The sequence below is a fragment of the Tigriopus californicus genome, chromosome 12, assembly GCF_007210705.1.
Source record: "Tigriopus californicus strain San Diego chromosome 12, Tcal_SD_v2.1, whole genome shotgun sequence".
Taxonomy (NCBI): Eukaryota; Metazoa; Arthropoda; class Copepoda; order Harpacticoida; family Harpacticidae; genus Tigriopus; species Tigriopus californicus.
In genome coordinates, this window is record NC_081451.1 from 7,726,113 (window position 1) to 7,736,149 (window position 10,037).

Consider the following 10,037-nt stretch of genomic DNA (forward strand, 5'->3'; position numbering starts at 1 on the left):
TAACGCCATCTATCCTTTCTCTTATCTATTAACTCACTCCCTCCCTCTATGCCAATACTGGTATTTCTAGTTCCCTTTTTCCAATACCCGTTCTACCACTTCTCTTCCCGACTCCATCTTGAATATACGTACTTTTTGATATCTCAACACATTGCTTGACATTCTATGCTGGTTTTGACGTGGAGAACTTAATGGGCGCACAATTATCAATGATTGGTAGCTTTGGAAGTTCCGATTGACCCAAACACTTGCACAATAATATGTATGCTTCTGTCTTGAAACAGTTCTCGTTGACGACAAATGCCATGGTCAGAGTTTTTGACGATGCGGTGAGATAGTGTGTGTGTGCGTAAAGAGACGAGCTAGAACTCTATGAAGCATAACGTGCCGTGAAGTCATGCTCTATTCCAAAAAGGCTATGAAATAAAAGTCGCCCACCACTTCGAAATAAAGGCCCATAAATTGAAAATATTCTTGGCACCTCACTGATCAATTAAAGGTCACTATGAATAAACAAGGGACTAAACACTATTGTTTTGTTGTTTTGCTTTGATAAGGTACATTATCACTTCTGCATTAATTTGTCTCATCAAATTTGGTACGATTTGACAGCGTTAGCTTTCGTCTTTGGTGAGGGTCTTGCACTGCGTGCCGTTGCTGGAGTATTGCCAACAGACAACAATACCAATAACGAAGTGATTAAAGCTCCCAAAATGGTATCCATTCCACCACAAGACTAAATAATACGAAATACCGCAAGTACTTGTCCACCAAATTAAGAATGTCGGTCCGTTTTAGAAAGAACTAGTTTATCGTCGGTTGTTACAGTGCGCCGCGATATGTCCTCATTGGAACATAACAAGATGTGCAGATGAGTGTAAAGTTAAAAACCAGGGCAAAATGTTGCTTAAAAATTATACTGTTGATACTTTGCACAACCAAATCAGGTAAAATCGATTCAGGTTGTTTTTCATTGGACTTTTGATGTTGACGATACAGATTCTATCACCATGAATCGTTTAAAAGTGAGCTAGTTGTCGCCAACCTAAAAAATCTCCTCAGGGATAAAAAGTGTTCAACCATATTAACCAAAATACTAACAAGTATAAAATTTTGAATTGTAGAGGAACTTGATATTTCGTCAGAACGTAGGTCCATCCTTCCTTAACACGGTAGGCCTAATGCCGTTCGTTGAAAGCATCATATACCTAATATGGAATCAGGGTCAGGCGTGATGGCGCAGTCGGCAGGATAATGTAACTATTGAGATTGTGAAAGTATTGAAAATCGGAAGGTACCAAAACATTCAATATTACAGTGAATCTAAAGTGTTAAGACGCGTTCAGTGATAATGACGACCAACGAGGAAAGTAAATCTTTAAATGCCTCTCTGAGAGGATACAAAGGACATTTAACTCGTGTGGCGAATTACGTTCAACGATTGTGCGCGTTTGTTGTTGACTAACCCTCTTCTCTGGCGGCAGCAGAGTCGGAAAGTACTTCCGGTGATTTAAAGGATGCTTTCGGAAAGGTGTTGAAGACTCTCGTAAGGCTGCAGGAACTGACACCTGCAGAGTTTGACGCATATGAAGGTGGAATAACAAGTGCAAACTTGTTTTTTCAGACCACTCTTCAGAAGCTACTTGCTACGATGGCATCAAACACGAGAACACCCACCCCGGCGCTGATTAGTGCCCTACCACCAGATGATGGCCAGACCCTTCAAAAGGGCAGGGCTAATGACGCTCTCAAACCCTTTGTTTTGACTCGCGACCACACCCCAGTTGAAATGAGATCATGGGTCATAAAGTTCAAGGCGTTCTACAATTCAAGTTCTTTGGATCGTTGCCCGATCTCAGAACAGCATGCATACTTTTGCATATGCGTAGATGCTCCGTTAGAAGCCAGGATCCATGATCAGATTCAAGAAGATGCCCCAATATTTGGTGATGATGGATGTATTACTCTATTGGAAAAAGAGCTCCTCCTCAAATATCCACTTTTTGCAAGAAGGCTCGAGTTCTTTTGTCTACAACAATCACCAGGCCAGCAATTCACAGACTTCAGTGCAAAGCTCTGTTCAAAGGGAGAAGAGGATGATCTTCACAAATTATTATCTCAAGGAATTGTTTTTGAAATCCAAGAGTCCAAGTCTGGAAAAGCTGAATCGTACAGCACAAGCGTATGAGGTGACTCAGTCCACCCTGAAAGCAATGGGGGGACCAGAATGCCGTGCAAACAAAGACGAATGGAAGAAGTTCGGGGAAGATTAATTTGAAGCACAATTTACATGGAAAATGCTACAGATGTGGAAGTTCAAGCCATACAGCTGATGATTGCCCAATGAAAGGTGCCACATGCCACAAGTGTGGTAAACAGGGACACATCAAGCCAGTCTGTATGGCCAATCGCCACAATGGTATCCAAGCACAACGGGCCATTACTCACGAGCACAAAGGACAATGTGAAAGCACCACAACTCTGCAGATTGCAAGTTCAAACGTCCTCACTCCAACACCCGGACTACATGTCCACATAGACCCGCTCACAGGAAAGAGTTTCACCTTTGATGCCCTGCCAGATACAGGAGCAATGCGGACAGTTGTTTCTACCCATTTGGTGAGAAAATATACGATACCCATTATTCAAGGAGAAGTTGTATTAACCGGAGGAAGCCAATGGCAACACCTTGGATTACAAGGGATTTGTTGAATTCAAACTCTCCATTGAGAACTCCGAGAAGGTTTATGCGAAAGGAATCGCATGCTTGGATGTGGACGAAGATGTCTTGGTGGGATGGCAAGCCCTTAAAAAATAACAAGTCATTCCGGGAGATTTCCCAAGAGCGCAAGTTGAATCAAATGCGCTAGCTGCACAGATGGGTCAACGCCATCAAGATTTGGATTTAAATCCGATGTTTTCGGAATTTCAAGATGTTTTGAGGGATCACCTAGCTAAGAGGCATATAGCAGGCCCCCCAATGAAGACACATCTGCGGAATGTGGAAATTATGCCACGAAGGGTTCTTACAGCACAACCAGTGCCCCTGAACGTGAAGGAAGAAGCAGATCTTCTTATCCAAGATCTTATGGATTCTGGTGTCATAACGCCCTCTTAACGAGCTTCAGCCAATTGGATCAGTCCCGCATTTTGTGTGTCCTTTGGACGAGGACAGTTCACTCCTCACCATGTTCCTTTTGCCGAGTGAAAGATTCCACTACAGCAGAGTCCCCAGGGGACTCAACACGAGTTCTGATGAATGGTGCCCATAGATAAGATGTTGCAATCAAGGGTCTACGTGAAGTACTTAAACTCGTGGACCACATTCTCGCCCAAGCACCAACTCCAGATGTTCTTTATTCGATAATTCGTGCAGTGTTGGAAAGGTGCCGCAAACATGGTATTATTATATCAAAGAAAAAGGGCCAAGGAGTGAAATTGGTAAGTTTCATCGTGTTCAAGGTGTTTGGCCCGATCCAACAAAACTGGAAGCAATTAGCAATTTCCCAGAGCCAGGAGATCTCACTTCTTTATGTTCCTTTTTGGGACTAGAAAACCAGTTAGGAGTGTTCATCCTAGATTTACCCCACGTCACCAGTGATTTGGGTGACTTACTTAAGAAAGATGTTGTCTTTTGAAGGCTGCCAGAACAGTGTTCTGTTTAAAAGGCGAAGAAAGTGCTTACTTCGGCCTCTCTTGTTCAATATTTCAATCCCACACTTCGGACGGAATTGCTTACGGATGATTCGGGATTACAGGGACTCGGTTTTGCCCTTATTCAACGTGAATCTCAGGATGAGATACGCCTGTGGTTCTCGCGCGTTAACCCCGACAGAATCCCGCCCCTTGGTCGGAATTTTCGACAAGCCTTTGGACGACGTTCATAACACTCAACTTTCACGTTTTGAAGGGAAGACAGCAACAGGTTCAACCACAGAGTGTTCTTCCGTGGTTTACAAACGGACAATGTCTTATGACACGTCCCCAGCTTAAAAGAACGGCCCCATCTTTAAACGAAGACTGGTTCCAGGATGTCAGCAATTGTACAACGACATCAAGTTCAACACTGGACAGGTTCATGTGGGCAAATGTTTAAATAATATGATTCATATAATTTGGGGGGAGGTATAGTGTTATTCCTTATTTAGGTTATCACGGCTTATGCCCTGCTAATGCATCATGCTCTCTTGTTCCTCATATATGCTCTCCTTGTACACATGATACCTTGTATCATCACGAGAACCCCAACTACCGTTCAATAAACAGTTTGCAATAGAGCTTCAACCAGAGTACATCGTCTGTCTGTTCTCCGCGCGTCCATAACATAACAGAGAGCAAAGTCTTCATGACTTTGCCTCCTGTCTCTGCCAAGCCATTTGACTGAGGATGGTATGGGGAGGACGCTTTGTGTTTGATCCCAAATTTCTTGCAAAATTCAAGGAAGGGGCCACAAAACTGGGGTCCATTGTCTGACTTAATTACTTCTGGCAAACCCCCATCAGCAAACCATCACAAGAAAAGATCCACAATTGTGTTGGTTGAGGTGGCATTCAACTTAACGACAAACAGAAATCTTGAGTAGCGGTCCACCATAACGAGAAATGTCTGCTTAGTGCCATGAACGGCTCTGAGGTCTTAAGCCGCCTTGATCTTGCAAAGGCCTTTAACCAGGTCCCCGTTGACCCCACCTACATCCCCCGCGGTATAGCTCGCGGTATCGCGGTATACGTTGACGACATCGTCATCTACACTGTCAAATAGGTCTCTCACATCCACGCCCTCACCAAGGTCTTCAAGTGCCAATGCCGCCGGCTTGAGACTTAACACCGCTAAGTGCTCCTACGGCTTGCCCCAGATAGTGTGTATTGGCCACATCCTTTCTGCTGGTATGATCTTGCCTAAACCTGGCACCGTGGCCGCCGTTGCAGCATTCCCCGCCTCGATCTTGGTCAGCCAGCTTCAAGAGTTCATGGGCCTGGCAAACTTTTACCAGCCCTTTGTCCCATATTTCACCAACATAGCCAACGCTCCTCCTTAAGATTGACGACAAGGAGAATTCCAAAGGCTCTGTGGACAAACTCCCGCGGTGGGGCTTTGTTGAGAACGCGTTCTTCACGGCCATCAAAGCCGGAATTGCAACCGCCACTCGGCTTTCCCAAACCTCACGCTCCCCACCTGCCTCGTCACGGATGCCACTGATGTTGTGGCCTGGGTCCGCGACTGCCTTCCCTGCCAGGCTACCAAGGTCCACCAACACAACCTGCCTCTCATCCAGCCCCCCAGGGTTGATTTCCCGCATCAACTGAATGCTTGGCGGACCTGCACGTTGACCTGGTGGGCCCCCAGATGCTGGCAAGGAGCTTCATCTACCTTTTGACTGTTGTCAATTGCTTCACCCGCTGGGCTGAGGCCATCCTCATGCCCGACTCCAAAGCCAACACCTGTGCGCAAACCTTCTTTAAATTGTGGCTTGCCTGCTTTGGTGTCCCCTCCCTTGTCATCAGCAATTGGGGTGCGCACTTTGTGTCCAACTTGTGGACCAGAACGTCTACAAACTCAGCCTTCACCTCGGCAAGAGGGCGGCCCATGAACTTTACACTTGCTGAGCAGGCGAATCTGATGCAATCCCCACCATCGTCCTCAAAGTCTTGGATGCAGATCTTCCATGTGCCCGCAAATAGGGCGTCAACATCGTTGTGGTCACCAAGGGTAGGCATACATCGTTCACTACTAGAGCTACAGTACTGACTCAGATTCTGGAAAACTCAGCAATTCTGGATTGATTCGTGGAAAGTTCTGCAGTAAGATGCCAAGCGCAACATAAACCCTCCATCCAATCACCGGAGAACCCGTTAAACCTGCCAAACAAATGGCTCTGATCTCGACCTTGGGCCCCATGAGGCCACTGGGCTCTTGCACCTGGAGAGAGAAGGTAATATAACCGTTGTTTGCAAGTTATGATCCACTAACCATAATTAGTTGAATTTGATTCTTCTCCAGGAGATGATGAAAACCGCCTGAAATAAAGAAGAGAGGAAAAACTGACAAGAGTCTGGCACCAAGCAGACCGTCAGTGTCTTGAGCTCAAGAAAGCAAAGTATGGTGATCCTTGGCGTCTTCTGAAGACCCTGGTTGATCACGTAAATTTGTGCCTCATCTTTGCTGACCTCTGCAGTTAGCAGCTGGACAACGTTGATCGCCGCTGCGTTGACGCCGGTTCCGTTGTGTCCTCGAGCACAACCGCACAACCCCGCTATCTACGTCCTTGGCCGCGACCTGTAGTGTGTCCTTGACCGTGGCTGGGAGTAGCCTGGCAACATCTCGCAAAATGGCCAGTGCTCTTGTACTTATTGCAGATGATAGTTCGCGCCTGACAGACTGATGCTGAGTGCTGTTTGCGCCCACAATTCGGACACATCATTGCAGCTTCATTGCTGCATTGAGAGCCGCATGCAATTCAAAATCCGTCTCCTCTGTGACAGTGAGCTATGCAGCCGGAGTTATTGTCGCCTGCAAGGAATGAGCGACCTCAAAGGCTGCAGCTGCATCCAGCAAATCTTGCAGTGAAGGATTCTTGAGTTTCAGTAAGTTGTATTGTAACAACGGCCTTGCCGAGGCCATGCCGCGGAGGCGACATCCCTTGTCAAGTCGCGCAAGAAGGTATGAGTGTTGCTCTTGTAACAAGAGTGTCCATATTGGAATACAAAGGATAAGGCTTGAATTTCCGCAGCCACGCAGTAAACTCCTGTGGTAAGAAGGTGATGCAAAGCTCGACTGGCTTGAGGCCCATCTGTTCCCGGAACATGACTCTTGGTGTCGCAGTTGAGACGTTTGTGTTTGGGGTTGGGCTTTACGCCATTGCCCCCCCCGCCCCCGCACTTGTTGCTGCGCAAGCTCCATCTCATTGTCAATGGCCTTGATCTCTGCCACAGCCTTGGTGCTAATGTCAACCCGCCAAAATCCTCAAGATGCTCATCGACCTCTCAAATTGCGGCCAAAACCGAGCTAACTGTTTCCCGAAACGCAGCGTCGTCCACTGTGGACGCATCCCTGTTGGCAGTCTCCAGCACGGGACTTGACGTCCCAAAGCAGTGCTTTCGACATACCGCAAGCTTTTTTTTAAGGATCAGTGCTGAGGGGGGTGCCATGGTGGCCTCGATGTCCAGTCCTGACCGAAAGTATGTACTGAGGGATATAATGATTTTGACGTCCCAGTGACTGTGAAAGGCTCCATCCAAGAGAGAAACCAAAAAGTAACCCAGAACAGTGCAGTTCGGCGAGTGTCTTGTGTGAAGTCTAATCCGGGAGCTCGAGGCTCTATAAACCCCTTGGGCGAAGTCTGTCAACGGGCGACAACTGCGCATGTAAGGATGGAAGTGGACGAGATAGAAATGCGGGGGAAGAATGGAACATATCCAGTAGGTGAGAGAGCAGAATGACAAGTGTTAATTTGCTGGTCAGCTGAAAAGGGAAAAAGGCTGCAATAGCAGAGTGGCCATCGAACATTAAATACAGATATATGGAGAGCTGATCCAAGAATACTACATGAACATAATCTAATAAAGACGTTGCCTTGTCATAGCGTCTTTCAGAATTTGATGCAAGTCTCAAATGGAGGCTCCAATTCAGAGGTCAAAACAAAAATTACTTAAATGGCCTTTCCCCATCTGTATTTTACAGTAATTGTCACTATTTTCTTTTCATTTTGTTCAAAGAACTTCCCTATTTTAAAAAGTATCCATTTTTTCTCCTTTTCCAATTCGCAATTTATCTATTTTGTTTTCAATGTGAAAACTTTTGGTCCAAAATTCATCAATTTCCAATCCGGTCTGTAATAATTGTAAGTGTGTTATCGCGACAAATTTGCATGACATTAAGACACAATTATTTCTCATACTGATTTTATTGTAGACATGTTTTGTACATTTGTATATCTAATACAAATGACTCATATACGACAATATCTTCTCTAGGTTTGTGATGGAATGAAGAGGCCGATTTTGCTCTCCATTGTCGGAAACTGTTTCTTGGTCGTTGCATTCATCTTTATAGGACCCGCTCCATTTATCACCAGATTGCCGACCTCGGTTCCATTGATTTTCGGAATGATGACCCTCTTTGGGTTAGCAAACGGATTGGTATCAGTCTCCTCGTTTTCAAGAGCTTATAAGGAATCCATCCGACAAGGATATCGAGATGACGTCAGCACCTATTTGATTCTAACAGGTAAGACAGAAATCGAAAATCCCTAATTTGGATCTCAAGTCCAGTGGCTTCTAATTGTGGAATGATTTTCGTGTTCCCAAAATTTTGTGTTAGGAAAATTGAGTCAGAGCCTTTAACCACTAGATTTTTTTGACGGTCGATAGCGTTAATAGTGTAGCTTAACAGAATTAGGTCTATTTTTCTTGAAGAACTAAAATGAACGATTAAAATCCGTCGAGTTATTACCACTCAAACTTTTTTTAGTTCGACTTCCAATGAATTTGAAAGGGCAGCAAAATATGTCGCAAAATTTGTACAAATTTGATTGTTAAGATGCATACGGATCCACGCTTACGCGCTCCCGAAGGATATGAGAGGGAAGCAAATTTTACAATGAAGGAGCCCAAGAAAGAAAAGAGCACGACTTTACTGGTTTAGCTATTCTGGCTTGAAGGTGCTCTCAAAATGGCGGCCATCAGTTTCCCCCAACAATTATATCCGTGAGCGGTTTTTCTGCTCGGTGATCTCTACCATTGTGAACTCCACCAGCATTCATTTCCGGCAACATTGAACTCCCCCAGAGTGAGCTCCGCCATAGTGAACTCTGCCAACGGCAATATCGGCCATAGAAATCTTCGCCATGGATATTTCCACCAATGGTAATCTCCACCATGGTCAACTCCGCCAAGAGTGAACTCCTCCGCTGATAACTCCTCTTCACTATGCGGGAATATATGCCGCACCCGGTATATATTCTTTTTTTATGCTCATGTACTCATTCCCCTTTTTCGTCTTTCATCCCAAATTTAGGGTATTCTTGTATTTTTGCTCGAGTACAACCTGACAATCCGATTTTCCCGCATGGGGGCGTATATCTAGGTATATGGTAGAAAATATCATCAAATTAGACATGCTCACAAGTCTTAAGGAACCATGGTAGCTGGGCGGTCTAATGTACCCGATAGAGGCATGACATGGTTCCCCAAAGGACGTAGGTTCGAATCCCGCCTTTGGAGTAATGGAGAACTAGTGGTCTTACTTAGTCACGTCCAAAGACTTGATCTGTCCATTGTCACGATGTAACAAGCCCCTTTTGTTCAGTAAACTTGTTCCTGTCGCCTCTTAAAGTTCACGTGAAAAAAGTTGAACCGGGCAGTTTGCTCAAAGATTTTCTTTCGAGGGGATTTTCATTTTCCGCCTAGTGTTGTAAAGTGGGAGGGAGGTGAGTCCCGATGTATACATTCCCATTTCGAAATAGACATCTTATCTTTGTCTTTCGAAAAGCTGGAGGAGTTTGCAATCCTCGTCTTCCTTCAAACACCCAATCCACCCCAATTCCTACAAACGCTCTCCTCCCTAATATTCCTTGTCCCTTCCCTATTTCCAAACTACGTTCTTATTAATAGCATAGGACTTAGCAGGGAAGGATCCTTCCGTAGTCAATAAGCCCTTTAATATATGTTGAGGCTTTAGTTGCATGGATCAATGAAACCAGGGTGCTGCTTGAAGAAGAGGCTCAGCCAGTAGTGGTGAAGTCGACTGATTTGACCAGTGTAGTGGTTGAAGAGGTGCCTCCACTTTTGGAAGAGCAGGATAAGATAGTTTTGGAGAAAACAACTCTGTCCTGCTTATCGAAAATAGCCTTGTCCTGATGAAGGAAAAGGTTGTCAGTTTGACCACCCTAAATGGTGTCAAAAGCTTCTCAATTTCGGTCTTGAGAAGCACAATAGGAAGAAGGGATGTGTGGTATTCCGGTGATGAGCATGTTGCTCGTACTCAAGCAAATGTATTCTAGTCATGTATATATAAACTGTACTAGTCAAATACAAGTC